Genomic DNA, 14,702 nt, shown 5'->3' with positions numbered 1-14,702 from the left:
GCTAGAAACGTAGGTTTGCCTTTCCTTAATCTTTCTTCTAAGATAAGTCGTAAGGTCAGTATTGCCTCACGTGTTCCAGTGTTTCTACGGAATCCAAACTGATCTTCCCCAAGGTTGGCTTCTACTAGTTTTTCCATTCGTCTGTAAAGAATTCGTGTTAGTATTTTGCAGCTGTGACTTATTAAGCTGATAGTTCGGTAATTTTCACATCTGTCAACACCTGCTTTCTTTGGGATTGGAATTATTATATTCTTCTTGAAGTCTGAGGGTATTTCGCCTGTTTCATACATCTTGCTCACCAGATGGTAGAGTTTTGTCAGGACTGGCTCTCCCACGGCCGTCAGTAGTTCCAATGGAATATTGTCTACTCCGGGGGCCTTGTTTCGACTCAGGTCTTTCAGTGCTCTGTCAAACTCTTCACGCAGTATCGTATCTCCCATATCATCTTCATCTACATCCTCTTCCATTTCCATAATATTGTCCTCAAGTACATCGCCCTTGTATAGACCCTCTATATACTCCTTCCACCTTTCTGCTTTCCCTTCTTTGCTTAGAACTGGGTTTCCATCTGAGCTCTTGATATTCATACAAGTTGTTCTCTTATCTCCAAAGGTCTCTTTAATTTTCCTGTAGGCGGTATCTATCTTACCCCTAGTGAGATAGGCCTCTACATCCTTACATTTGTCCTCTAGCCATCCCTGCTTAGCCATTTTGCACTTCCTATCGATCTCATTTTTGAGACGTTTGTATTCCTTTTTGCCTGTTTCACTTACTGCATTTTTATATTTTCTCCTTTCATCAATTAAATTCAATATTTCTTCTGTTACCCAAGGATTTCTATTAGCCCTCGTCGTTTTACCTACTTGATCCTCTGCTGCCTTCACTACTCCATCCCTCAAAGCTACCCATTCTTCTTCTACTGTATTTATTTCCCCCATTCCTGTCAATTGCTCCCTTATGCTCTCCCTGAATCTCTGTACAACCTCTGGTTCTTTTAGTTTATCCAGGCTCCATCTCCTTAAATTCCCACCTTTTTGCAGTTTCTTCAGTTTTAATCTACAGGTCATAACCAATAGATTGTGGTCAGAGTCCACATCTGCCCCTGGAAATGTCTTACAATTTAAAACCTGGTTCCTAAATCTCTGTCTTACCATTATATAATCTATCTGATACCTTTTAGTATCTCCAGGGTTCTTCCATGTATACAACCTTCTTTCATGATTCTTAAACCAAGTGTTAGTTATGATTATGTTGTGCTCTGTGCAAAATTCTACCAGGCGGCTTCCTCTCTCATTTCTGTCCCCCAGTCCATATTCACCTACTATGTTTCCTTCTCTCCCTTTTCCTACACTCGAATTCCAGTCACCCATGACTATTAAATTTTCATCTCCCTTCACAATCTGAATAACTTCTTTTATTTCATCATACATTTCTTCAATTTCTTCGTCATCTGCAGAGCTAGTTGGCATATAAACTTGTACTACTGTAGTAGGTGTGGGCTTCGTATCTATCTTGGCCACAATAATGCGTTCACTATGCTGTTTGTAGTAGCTTACCCGCATTCCTATTTTCCTATTCATTATTAAACCTACTCCTGCATTACCCCTATTTGATTTTGTGTTTATAACCCTGTAGTCACCTGACCAGAAGTCTTGTTCCTCCTGCCACCGAACTTCACTAATTCCCACTATATCTAACTTCAACCTATCCATTTCCCTTTTTAAATTTTCTAACCTACCTGCCCGATTAAGGGATCTGACATTCCACGCTCCGATCCGTAGAATGCCAGTTTTATTTCTCCTGATAACGACATCCTCTTGAGTAGTCCCCGCCCGGAGATCCGAATGGGGGACTATTTTACCTCCGGAATATTTTACCCAAGAGGACGCCATCATCATGTAATCATACAGTAAAGCTGCATGCCCTCGGGAAAAATTACGGCTGTAGTTTCCCCTTGCTTTCAGCCGTTCGCAGTACCAGCACAGCAAGGCCGTTTTGGTTATTGTTACAAGGCCAGATCAGTCAATCATCCAGACTGTTGTCCTTGCAACTACTGAAAAGGCTGCTGCCCCTCTTCAGGAACCACACGTTTGTCTGGCCTCTCAACAGATACCCCTCCGTTGTGGTTGCACCTACGGTACGGCTATCTGTATCGCTGAGGCACGCAAGCCTCCCCACCAACGGCAAGGTCCATGGTTCATGGGGGGGTAAATAACATGTACAGAAGTTAAAACTGCTTAACATGCTCCAAAAATATACCCATTATTGACATGTGGAATAATCGGGTCTACTGCTGGATGTTTGTGTCGCTCTGGCACAATATTTCGGCCACGTAACTCGTTGCCTTCTTCAGGTGCTACCTGAGACTGCCGTGTTGGAGGATCTTGTCCAGTATTTATGCCCAGAGGGCGCTGAGTGCTCTTTTTGCCGTCCGCGCCCGCCTGGCGCTGCTTGTAATGTGTTGTCTCTTCCCCGGTGTTACCTCGGACGTTCGCTCCCGACTTGGGCGCCATCTGTGGCAGCTCTCTAAGGCCTGTCCTGTGTCGGGCGTTCCGTTGGCGGTCCGCGCCCGCCAGGTGCTGCTCCTGAGGTTTTTACCCCTCCCTGGTGCTCCCACGGACGTCCGCGCTCGGCTCGTCCACCATCTGCGGTCGTGGCAGTTGTCTGGGGCCGGACCCGCATGTGGCGTTCCGTTTGTGGTCCGCGCCCACTTGGCGCTGCTCCCAAGGTGTTGGCACTTCCCTGGTGCTCCGATGGACGTCCGCGCCCGCCTAGTCCACCATCTGCAATTGTGGCAGCTGTCTGAGGCCCGTCTCGCGTCAGGGGCTCTGTTCGCAGTCCGCGCGCGCCTGGCGCCGCTTGTAATATGTAGTTTCTTTCCCAGTGCTCCCTCGGGCGTCCGCGCCCGACTTGGTCTCCATCTGTGGCAGCTCTCTGATGCCTGTCCTTTGTTGGGCGCTCCATTCGCGGTCCACGCGCCTGGCGCTGATCCTGCGGTGTTGGCACTTCCCTGGTGCTCCAACGGTCGTCCGTGGTCGGCTCGTCCATCATCTGCGGTCATGGCGGCTGTCAGAGGCCTGTCCTGCGTCGGGAGATGTGTTCGAGGTCCGCACCCGCCTGGCGCTACTCCTGCAGTGTTACTACTTCTTGAGGAGTTTGTTGGTTCATTTCGTTGAGCCCTGGTAAGCTCCAGAGCCGGACTATACGCCGAGCTGAGCTGGTAACCGATGTCTCGGTTTATTAGGTTGTCTGTAACCTTGATCTCGATGGCCTCCTTTATGGCACTGTCCGAAAAACTTGGCGTCTGTGTCAGAATTTTGGCGTTGTTATAGTCCATTGAGTGGCCGAGCTCCAGACAGTGCTCCGCTATGGCAGATTTTGTTGCCTGTCCGAGTCTGGTGTGCCTCTGGTGTTCTTTGCACCTGACATCCACCGTCCTGGTTGTCTGGCCAATGTATGACTTTCCACACTGGCACGGGATGTTGTAAATGTAGCTCCAGGTCGTCCTTCACAGTCCCTAGCATGGTCCCAGTTTTGGAGAGTGGACAGAAGATACTCTTTATATCAGATTTTGAATGAATTCTGCTGATCTTTGCAGAAATAGGTCCAGCATATGGCAGGTATGCCACCTTATTCACCTCCTCTGGCTCCTCTTGTGTACCCTGTGGTTGACTGGTAGTACGAAGTGCCCTTTGGATGTCTGTGGAGGAGTACCCATTTCTGCTGAATACCAGCTGTAGATGTTCTATCTCTGTGGCCAGACTTTCTGTATCTGACAGAGCTCGAGCCCTGTGAACTAAAGTTTACAAGACTCCATCCTTCTGTGCCGGGTGGTGGCAGCTACTGGCTTGAAGGTATAAGTCAGTGTGGGTGGGCTTACGATACACACTGTGCCCCAAAGTGCCATCTGCCTTCCTCTTGACCATTACATCTAGGAATGGGAGTTGTCCATCCTTCTCTAGCTCCATAGTAAATTTTATACTTGGGTGGCGTGAATTTAGATGTTCCAAAAAGTCATCTAACTTCTCCCTACCATGGGGCCAAATGATAAAAGTGTCATCAACATACCTAAGAAAGCACTTGGGTTGGTAAGTGGCTGATGCAAGTGCCTCCTCTTCGTACGTTTCCATGAAAAGGTTGGCTACCACTGGTGATAAAGGGCTGCCCATTGCCACTCTTTCCGTTTGCTTATAAAATTGACCCCCCATAAAGAAAATATGTTGAGGTCAGTACATGCTTGAACAGGTCGTGCAGGGCACCATCGAACTTTTCTCCAATGATATTGAGTGAATCGGTGAGTGGCACTTGTGTGAAGAGCGACACCACATCGAAACTGACCATGATGTCAGAGTCCACGATGTGTAGCTGCATTAGCCGCTGTAGGAAGCCCTCCGAGTTCCGAATGTGGTGAGCACATTTGCCCACATATGGACCCGTAGTCTAGGGGTAGCGTCTTTGATTCATAATTAAAACGTCTTCGGTCCCGTGTTCGATCCCCGCCACTGCCTAAGTTTTGATAAATAATCAGCACTGGCGGCCGAAGACTTCCGGCATAAGAAGTCAGCCTCATTCTGCCAACGGCCTTGTCAAAGAGGGCGGAGGAGCGGATAGAGGTTCAGGGCACTCTCTTGTCCTACGGGTGGGAAATTGCCCCTAAAGTCGGGAGAATCAGCAATGATCAACGACATGAGGATGCAGAAGGCAATGGAAGCCACTGCATTAAAGACACGTAACGTGTGTCCACAGGACATGTGGCCTCTAATTGAAGAATTGAAGAAGTGTGATGATGATCTCTCCATTGGCAAAAGATTCCGGAATAGTCCCCCATTCGGATCTCTGGGAGGGGACTGCCAAGGGAGAGGTTACCATGAGAAAAAGATTGAATAATTTACGAAAGGATAACGATCTACGAATGTCAGAAGCTTGAACGTGGCAGGGAAACTAGAAAATCTGAAAAGAGAAATGCAAAGGCTCAATCTAGATATAGGAGGGGTCAGTGAAGTGAAGTGGAAGGAAGACAAGGATTTCTGGTTAGATGGGTATCGGGTAATATCAACAGCAGCAGAAAATGGTATAACAGGTGTAGGATTCGTTATGAATAGGAAGGTAGGGCAGAGGGTGTGTTACTGTGAACAGTTCAGTGACCGGGTTGTTCTAATCATAATCGACAGCAGATCAACACCGACAACGATGGTTCAGGTATACATGCCGACGTCGCAAGCTGAAGATGAACAGATAGAGAAAGTGTATGAGGATATTGAAAGAGTAATACAGTATGTAAGGGGGGACGAAAATCTAATAGTCATGGGCGACTGGAATGCAGTTGTAGGGGAAGGAGTAGAACAAAAGGTTACAGGAGAATATGGGCTTGGGACAAGGAATGAAAGAGGAGAAAGATTAATTGAGTTCTGTAACAAGTTTCAGCTAGTAATAGCGAATACCCTGTTCAAGAATCACAAGAGGAGGAGGTATACTTGGAAAAGGCCGGGAGATACGGGAAGATTTCAATTAGATTACATCATGGTCAGACAGAAATTCCGAAATCAGATACTGGATTGTAAGGCGTACCCAGGAGCAGATATAGACTCAGATCACAATATAGTAGTGATGAAGAGTGGGCTGAAGTTCAAGACATTAGTCAGGAAGAATCAATACGCAAAGAAGTGGGATACGGAAGTACTAAGGAATGACGAGATACGTTTGAAGTTCTCTAACGCTATAGATACAGCAATGAGGAATAGCGCAGTAGGCAGTACAGTTGAAGAGGAATGGACATCTCTAAAAAGGGCCATCACAGAAGTTGGGAAGGAAAACATAGGTACAAAGAAGGTAGCTGCGAAGAAACCATGGGTAACAGAAGAAATACTTCAGTTGATTGATGAAAGGAGGAAGTACAAACATGTTCCGGGAAAATCAGGAATACAGAAATACAAGTCGCTGAGGAATGAAATAAAAAAAAGTGCATGGAAGCTAAGACGAAATGGCTGCAGGAAAAATGTGAAGACATCGAAAAAGATATGATTGTCGGAAGGACAGACTCAGCATACAGGAAAGTCAAAACAACCTTTCGTGACATTACAAGCAACGGTGGTAACATTAAGAGTGCAACGGGAATTCCACTGTTAAATGCAGAGGAGAGAGCAGATAGGTGGAAGGAATACATTGAAAGCCTCTATGAGGGCGAAGATTTGTCTGATATGATAGGAGAAGAAACAGGAGTCGATTTAGAAGAGATAGGTCGTCCAGTATTAGAATCGGAATTTAAAAGAGCTTTGGAGAAGTTACGGTCAAATAAGGCAGAAGGGACAGATAACATTCCTTAAGAATTTCTAAAATCATTGGGGGAAGTGGCGACAAAACGACTATTCGCGTTGGTGTGTAGAATACATGAGTCTGGCGATATACCATCTGACTTTCGGAAAAGCATCATCCACACAATTCCGAAGATGGCAAGAGCTGACAAGTGCGAGAATTATGGCACAATCAGCTTAACAGCTCATGCATCGAAGCTGCTTACAAGAATAATATACAGAAGAATGGAAAAGAAAATTGAGAATGCGCTAGGTGACGATCAGTTTGGCTTTAGGAAAAGTAAAGGGACGAGAGAGGCAATTCTGACGTTACGGCTAATAGTGGAAGCAAGGCTAAAGAAAAATCAAGACGCTTTTATACGATTTGTCGACCTGGAAGAGGCGTTCGACAATATAAAATGATGCAAGCTGTTCGAGATTCTGAAAAAAGTAGGGGTAAGCTATAGGCAGAGACGGGTCATATACAATATGTACAACATCCAAGGGGGAATAATAAGAGTGGACGATCAAGAACGAAGTGTTTGTATTAAGAAGGGTGTAAGACAAGGCTGTACCCTTTCGCCCCTACTCTTCAATCTGTACATCGAGGAAGCAATGATGGAAATAAAAGAAAGGTTCAGGAGTGGAATTAAAATACAAGGTGAAAGGATATCAATGATACGATTCGCTGATGACATTGCTATCCTGAGGGAAAGTGAAGAAGAATTAAATGATCTGCTGAACGGAATGAACAGTCTAATGAGTACACAGTATGGTTTGAGAGTAAATCGGAGAAAGACGAAGGTAATGAGAAGTAGTAGAAATGAGAACAGCGAGAGACTTAACATCAGGATTGATGGTCACGAAGTCAATGAAGTTAAGGAATTCTGCTACCTAGGCAGTAAAATAACCAATGACAGACTGAGCAAGGAGGACATCAAAAGCAGACTCGCTATGGCAAAAAAGGCATTTCTGGCCAAGAGAAGTCTACTAATATCAAATACCAGCCTTAATTTGAAAAAGAAATTTCTGAGGATGTACGTCTGGAGTACTGCATTGTATGGTAGTGAAACATGGACTGTGGGAAAACCGTAACAGAAGAGAATCGAAGCATATGAGATGTGGTGCTATAGACAAATGTTGAAAATAAGGTGGACTGATAAGGTAAGGAATGAGGAGGTTCTACACAGAATCGGAGAGAAAAGGAATATGAGAAAAACACTGATAAGGAGAAGGGACAGGATGATAGGACATCTGCTAAGACATGAGGGAATGACTTCCATGGTACTAGAGGGACCTGTAGAGGGCAAAAACTGTAGAGCAAGACAGAGATTGGAATACGTCAAGCAAATAATTGAGAATGTAGGTTGCAAGTGCTACTCTGAGATGAAGAGGTTAGCACAGGAAAGGAATTCGTGGCGGGCCGCATCAAACCTGTCAGTAGACTGATGACCAAAACAAAATGGAGCCAATATCTTCTTCAGGTATTGTGCAGCGAGGTATGTCGCTCCGCCAATGTTACTGACAATAGGTCGAAGAAGGACCCCTTCCTTATGTACCTTGGGGAGTCCATAGAGTCTGGGTGGTACAGGTGCTTTGGGATAAACCTTCGTGGTGATCTGTTCAGGTAGACTTGTCTCCTTCAGCAACTTCCGGATCTTGTTGTCCACCTTGTAAGTGCGGTCACCATCTAGTGGTTTGTAAGCAGTGTCTTCCAGAAGTTGTTGCACCTTCCTATAATACTCCAACTTGTTTAAGATGACCGTGGAGTTACCCTTATCAGCTGGCAGAACTACAACGCTGTCATCCTCCCGTAACTGCCTGAGTGCCACCCTCTCCTGACTCGAGATGTTGGATTTGGGGGGCTTTGTCCTGGTGAGTGCCGTGCAGGTCTCCCTGCGGATCTCTTCAGACATGTTGGGGGGTAGCGTGTTGACGACTTGCTCAACCGAACAGATGAAGGCTGCAACACGTACGCTTCTAGGAGTTACTGCAAAGTTGAGGCCCTTGCTGAGTGCTTTTGAGGTGGCCTCATCGAGCTGCTTGTCGCTCAGGTTGACCACTGTCCGTGTGTTCCCATCCTGTTGTACCTTCTCGTTAAGGCGCTCGAACTTGGCCTGTTGACATGCTGTTGATTTCCTCATGGTGCATTCCGCCAGGGACCAGGAGGCACCATCAACCTGGTCCCAGTCTTCACGGCTCAGGGTGGCTGCTATGGAAAGGTGGAGATACAGAAAATCCCTGGACGTGACATCTAGGCAGTGGCGCATGTCACGAACACTTTCTCTTACCAGCGCGAGGCAGGCTCGGTGTTTGATTCTGTTCGCCATTCTGGCGTTAACATGATGCTTGCACCTGGAAAAGACAGGAACTACTGCCCCCTCTCGGTATCTCGGAAGGAAACTGAGAGAACTCAGCATCCTCCCCTTTCTCTGTCGAAACTTATCCAGCTTCTTGATATTAAGGTACATCTCCTCCCCGTACAGTCTTCTGATGAAACTGTTCAGACTTTCCCAGCGAGATCTTGACATGTGGAACAATCGGGTCTATTGCTGGATGTTTGTGTCGCTCTGGCACAATATTTCGGCCACGTAACTCGTTGCCTTCTTCAGGTGCTACCTGAGACTGCCGTGTTGGAGGATCTTGTCCAGTATTTATGCCCAGAGGGCGCTGAGTGCTATCTTTGCCGTCCGCGCCCGCCTGGCGCTGCTTGTAGTGTCTCTTCCCCGGTGTTACCTCAGACGTCCGCTGCCAACTTGGGCGCCATCTGTGGCAGCTCTCTGAGGCCTGTCCTACGTCGGGCGTTCCGTTCGCGGTCCGCGCCCGTCAGGTGCTGCTCCTGAGGTTTTACCCCTCCCTCTTGCTCCCACGGACGTCCACGCCCGGCTCGTCCACCATCTGTCATCATGGCACTTGTCTGGGGCCGGACCCGCATGTGGCGTTCCGTTTGCTGTCGGAGCCCGCTTGGCGCTGCTCCCAAGGTGTTGGCACTTCCCTGGTGCTCCGACGGACGTCCACGCCCGCCTAGTCCATCATCTGCAGTTGTGGCAGCTTCTGAGGCCCGTCTCGCGTCAGGGGCTCTGTTCGCAGTCCGCGCCCGCCTGGCGCTGCTTGTAAGGTGTTGTTTCTTCCCCGGTGCTCCCTCGGACGTCCGCGCTCGACTTGGTCTCCATCTGTGGCAGCTCTCTGAGGCCTGTCCTTTGTTGAGCGCTCCATTCGCGGTCCGCGAGCCTGGCGCTGATCCTGCGGTGTTGGCACTTCCCTGGTGCTCCGACGGTCGTCCGTGGTCGGCTCGTCCATCGTCTGCGGTTGTGGCGGCTGTCAGAGGCCCGTCCCGCGTCGGGAGTTGTGTTCGCGGTCCGCACTCGCCTGGCGCTACTCCTGCAGTGTTACTACTTCTTGAGGAGTTTGTTGGTTCATTTCGTTGAGTCCTGATGAGCTCCAGAGCCGGACTATACGCCGAGCTGAGCTGGTAACCGCTGTCTCGGTTTATTAGGTTGTCTGTGACCTTCGTCTCGATGGCCTCCTTTATGACACTGTCCCAAAAACTTGGCGTCTGTGTCAGAATTTTGGCATTGTTATAGTCCATTGAGTGGCCGAGCTCCATACAGCGCCCTGCTATGGAAGATTTTATTGCCTAACCGAGTCCGGTGTGCCTCTGGTGTTCTTTGCACCTGACATCCACCATCGTGGTTGTCTGGCCAATCTGTGACTTTCCACACTGGCACGGGATGTTGTAAATGTCTGGTTTACGTAGCCTCAGGTCGTCCTTCACAGTGCCTAGCATGGTCCCAATTTTGGAGGGTGGACAGAAGATACTCTTTATGTCATATTTTGAAAGAATTCTGCTGATCTTTGCAGAAATAGGTCCAGCATATGACAGGTATGCCACCTTCTTCACCTCCTCTGGCTCTTCTTGTGTACCCTGTGGTTGACTGGTAGTACGAAGTGCCCTTTGGATGTCTGTGGAGGAGTATCCATTTCTGCTGAACACCAGCTGTAGATGTTCTATCTCTGTGGCCAGACTTTCCGTATCTGACAGAGCTTGAGCCCTGTGAACTAATGTTTTCAAGACTCCATTCTTCTGTGCCAGGTGGTGGCAGCTACTGGCTTGAAGGTATAAGTCAGTGTGGGTGGGCTTACGATACACACTGTGCCCCAAAGTGCCATCTGCCTTCCTCTTGACCATTACATCTAGGAATGGGAGTTGTCCATCCTTCTCTAGCTCCATATTAAATTTTATACGTGGGTCTCGTGAATTTAGATGTTCCAAAAAGTCATCTAGCTTCTCCCTATCATGGGGCCAAATGACAAAAGTGTTATCAACATACCTAAGAAAGCACTTGGGTTGGTAAGTGGCTGATGCAAGTGCCTCCTCTTCGTACCTTTCCATGAAAAGGTTGCTACCACTGGTTACAAAGAGCTGCCCATTGCCACTCATTCAGTTTGCTCATAAAATTGACCCCCATAAAGAAAATATGTTGAGGTCAGTACATGCTTGAACAGGTCGTGCAGGGCACCATCGAACTTCTCTCCATTGATAGTGAGTGAATCAGTGAGTGGCACTTGTGTGAAGAGCGACACCACATCGAAACTGACCATGATGTCAGAGTCCACAATGTGTAGCTGACTTAGCCGCTGTAGGAAGTCCTCCGATTTCCGAATGTGGTGTGCACATTTGGCTACATATGGTGCCAATATCTTCTTCAGGTATTGCGCAGTGAGGTATGTTGCTGTGCTGATGTTACTGACAATAGGTCGAAGAGGGATCCCCTCCGTATGGACCTTGGGGAGTCCATAGAGTCTGGGTGGTACAGGTGCTTTGGGATAAAGCTTCTTGGTGATCTGTTCAGGTAGACCTGTCTCCTTCAGCAAATTCCGGGTCTTCTTGTCCACCTTGTCAGTGGGTCACCATCTAGTGGTTTGTAAGCGGTGTCTTCCAGAAGTTGTTGCACCTTCCTATCATACTCCAACTTGTTTAAGATGACTGTGGAGTTACCCTTATCAGCTGGCAGAACTACAATGCTGTCATCCTCCCGTAGCTGCCTGAGTGCCACCCTCTCCTGGCTCGAGATGTTGGATTTGGGGGGCTTTGTCCTGGTGAGTGCCCTGCAGGTCTCCCTGCAGATCTCTTCAGACACGTTGGAAGGTATCATGTTGACGACTTGCTCAACCGAACTGATGAAGGCTGCCACAGGTACGCTTCTGGGAGTCACTGCAAAGTTGAGGCCCTTGCTGAGTGCTTTTGAGGTGGCTTCATCAAGCTGCTTGTCGCTCAGGTTGACTAATGTCCGTGTGTCCCCATCCTGTTGTATATTCTTGTTAAGGCGCTCAAACTTGGCCTGTTGACGTGCTGTTGATTTCCTCATGGTGCATTCCGCCAAGGACCAGAAGGCACCATCAACCTGGTCCCAGTCTTTACGGGTCAGGGTGGCTGCTATGGAAAGGTGGAGATAAAGAATATCCCTGGACGTGACATCTAGGCGGTGGCGCATGTCACGCACTCTTTCTCTTACCAGCACGAGGCTGGCTCGGTGTTTGATTCTGTTCGCCATTCTGGTTTTAACATGATGCTTGATCCTGGCGCAGACAGGAACTACATCCCCCTCTCGGCATCTCAGAAGGAAACTGAGAGAACTCAGCATCCTCCCCTTCCTCTGTCGAAGCTTATCCAGCTTCTTGATATTAAGGTACATCTCCTCCCCGTACAGTCTTCTGATGTAACTCTTCATGCTTTCCCGGCGAGATCTTGACATGTGGAATAATCGGGTCTACTGCCGGCAGTAGACCCGATTATTCCACATGTCAAGATCTCGCCGGGAAAGCCTGAAGAGTTATATACCTATTATTATCTAACAAATATTCAGTACTTTGCCACGAACCACAAAATGTTTAATGTGTATTAATATACAGTTTAAATATGACACGAAGCTGCTTTTACTTCAATACTGAATTTCTTAGCAGTAAATTTGATCTATACATTAGTAATAACTTCACACAGAAAATGTTCAAATGTGTGTGAAACCTTATGGGACTTAACTGCTAAGGTCATCAGTCCCTAAGCTTACACACTACTTAACCTAAAATATCCTAAGGACAAACACACACACCCATGGTCGAGGGAGGTCTCGAACCTCCGCCAGGACCAGCCGCACAGTCCATGACTGCAGCGCCCTAGACCGCTCGACTAATGCCGTGAGGCATTCCGAGATCCACTGTGCCAAGCGTATGCCTAGGATACCAAATACCAGGCCTTTCACGACGAACTACGCAGTGGCCGATGGCCTTCGCTTAACGAGCGAGAACAATGAGGTTTGCGTAGAATTGTCATAGTTAACACACAAGCAACGTTGCTTGAAATAACAGCTGACATCAGTGAGGGACGTTCGTCTAACGTTTCCGTTAGGACGGTGCGACGAAATTTGGCGTTAATGCAATAAGGCAGCAGACAACGACGCGAGTGCCCTTTGCCAATAGCACGACATCGCTGCGGCGCTTCTCCTGGGCTCCTGACAATATCGGCTTAACCCTAGACGCCTAGGAAATCGTAGTCTCGTCGGATGAGTCCCGTTTTCAGTTGGTAAGATCTGAAGGTAGCTTTCGAGTGTGACGCAGACACAAGGGAGTCATGAACCCAAGATGTCATCAAGGCACTGTGGAAGCTGGTCGTGGCTCCATAAAGATGTGGACTATGTTTACATGGAATGGAATGGGTCCTCTGGTCCCACTGAGCCATCATTGACTGGAATAGCTTACGTTCGGCTACTTGGGAACCATTTGAAGCCATTCATGGACTTCATGTTCCGAAGCAACAATGGAATTTTTATGGATGTCCCATGTCACTGGGCCATAATTTTTCGTAATTGGTTTGAAGGTCATTCTGGGAAATTCGAGCAAATCATTTAGCCATGTAGATCACCCGACATTAATCCCATCGAACATTTATGGGACATAGTCGAGAGGTCAGTTCGTGCCCAAACTCCTGTACTCGCAACACCTTCGTAATTATCGACTTCCATAAAGGCAGCTGGGCTCAATATTTGTGCAGTGGACTTCCAACGACTTCCACTTCGAGTTGTTGCACTATGTCGGGCAAATTGATGTCTGCACGATATTAGGCAGTGTCCCATAACTTTTGTCATGTTACATGCAGTTCAAATTTATTGGAGTATTTTCTGTTCCATACAGCAAATTGTTGCAATCGGAGTATCTATTTGGGACAACTCCATTACAACTAAACAATCTTGTGAATGAAATGAGAGTCGTAACTGTCTTCTTTTAGAGATATAATATTAGGACCTCTTATCCTTCCACTGTGTGATAATGTCATTTTTATATACACAAAACTTATGTATCAGTATTTTGATAATCGACTGGAGTGTTTATTCTCACTTTCACGGTATACTATGCAGACATTACCACTGTTGAGGAAGTACAGTTCGGTGGGACTGATCTAGAACCTTGATGGTAGATGTATCTTGCAGCCCTTCACATGAACCAAACCATTGCTCCAAATTTGGTACTGACGCATGTTGCTCTCAATGTCAGGTGTTCACGACCTTCCTCAGTGCGTACTCCCCCATACTGTCCAAATTCTGTAGAACGAAAATCTTGATTTCTTATGTTACAGCAAATAACCGATAAGCAAAACATGTCGATTTTTATTTGAAGCAGCACATGTTGCACATATATTTGTTTCGAAGACAGTGACTACAATGATAGTTTTGATTCTCCTATGATTGAGCATCAACTGAAAGCTTCTTAGTGAGTTTTCCGGTTTTACAGTAAGCCTCCCTGCTGAATCAGTAGGAATCACTTATCAACCGAATAACATGCCTGGAAGCACCCAACTCCTACAATCATCAAACGTGAGAACGTAACTGAACCTAGGCAAGCTGAGGCTCGATTTTTCAGGACAAGAGAAACCTACGTGAACTTATCTCTCCAAGGCTTGCTGTGGTTTTCCGCACTCACCGTCTCCTAATACCAATCTTCTAGAATCAGGGGAGACGTTTTGCATTTTAAAAAAATCGATGCAAAGCGATTTTAAAGCATTAATATTTATTTGTATTACCGAGAGAGAATCGCCACTAATGTCCGCATCATGATTCAATAGAGCAGCTCGTTTCTCAGTAGTGATGGCAGCCATACTGTCATGTTTACGAGAGATAGGATCAGGCACGTCTACTTTGCAGGATGTCATCGTGCTTTAGTTGCCTCGTTCCACTTTCTAGGATTAGTACTGGGTCTAATATTATTAATTCCTCTACAGAAGCCCATAATCCAGTGCATGCTGTTCTATGCAAATCAATAATTAATCGGCTGTTGTCAAATGAACTTTTTTCCTTTTTGTGGACATTTTACAAGTGATGGAATGTATCCAAATAATCAGTAATTTCGATAGGTTGAAGT

This window comes from Schistocerca serialis, chromosome 1 (assembly GCF_023864345.2).
Source record: "Schistocerca serialis cubense isolate TAMUIC-IGC-003099 chromosome 1, iqSchSeri2.2, whole genome shotgun sequence".
NCBI lineage: Eukaryota > Metazoa > Arthropoda > Insecta > Orthoptera > Acrididae > Schistocerca > Schistocerca serialis.
This window is presented reverse-complemented; position numbering follows the sequence as displayed.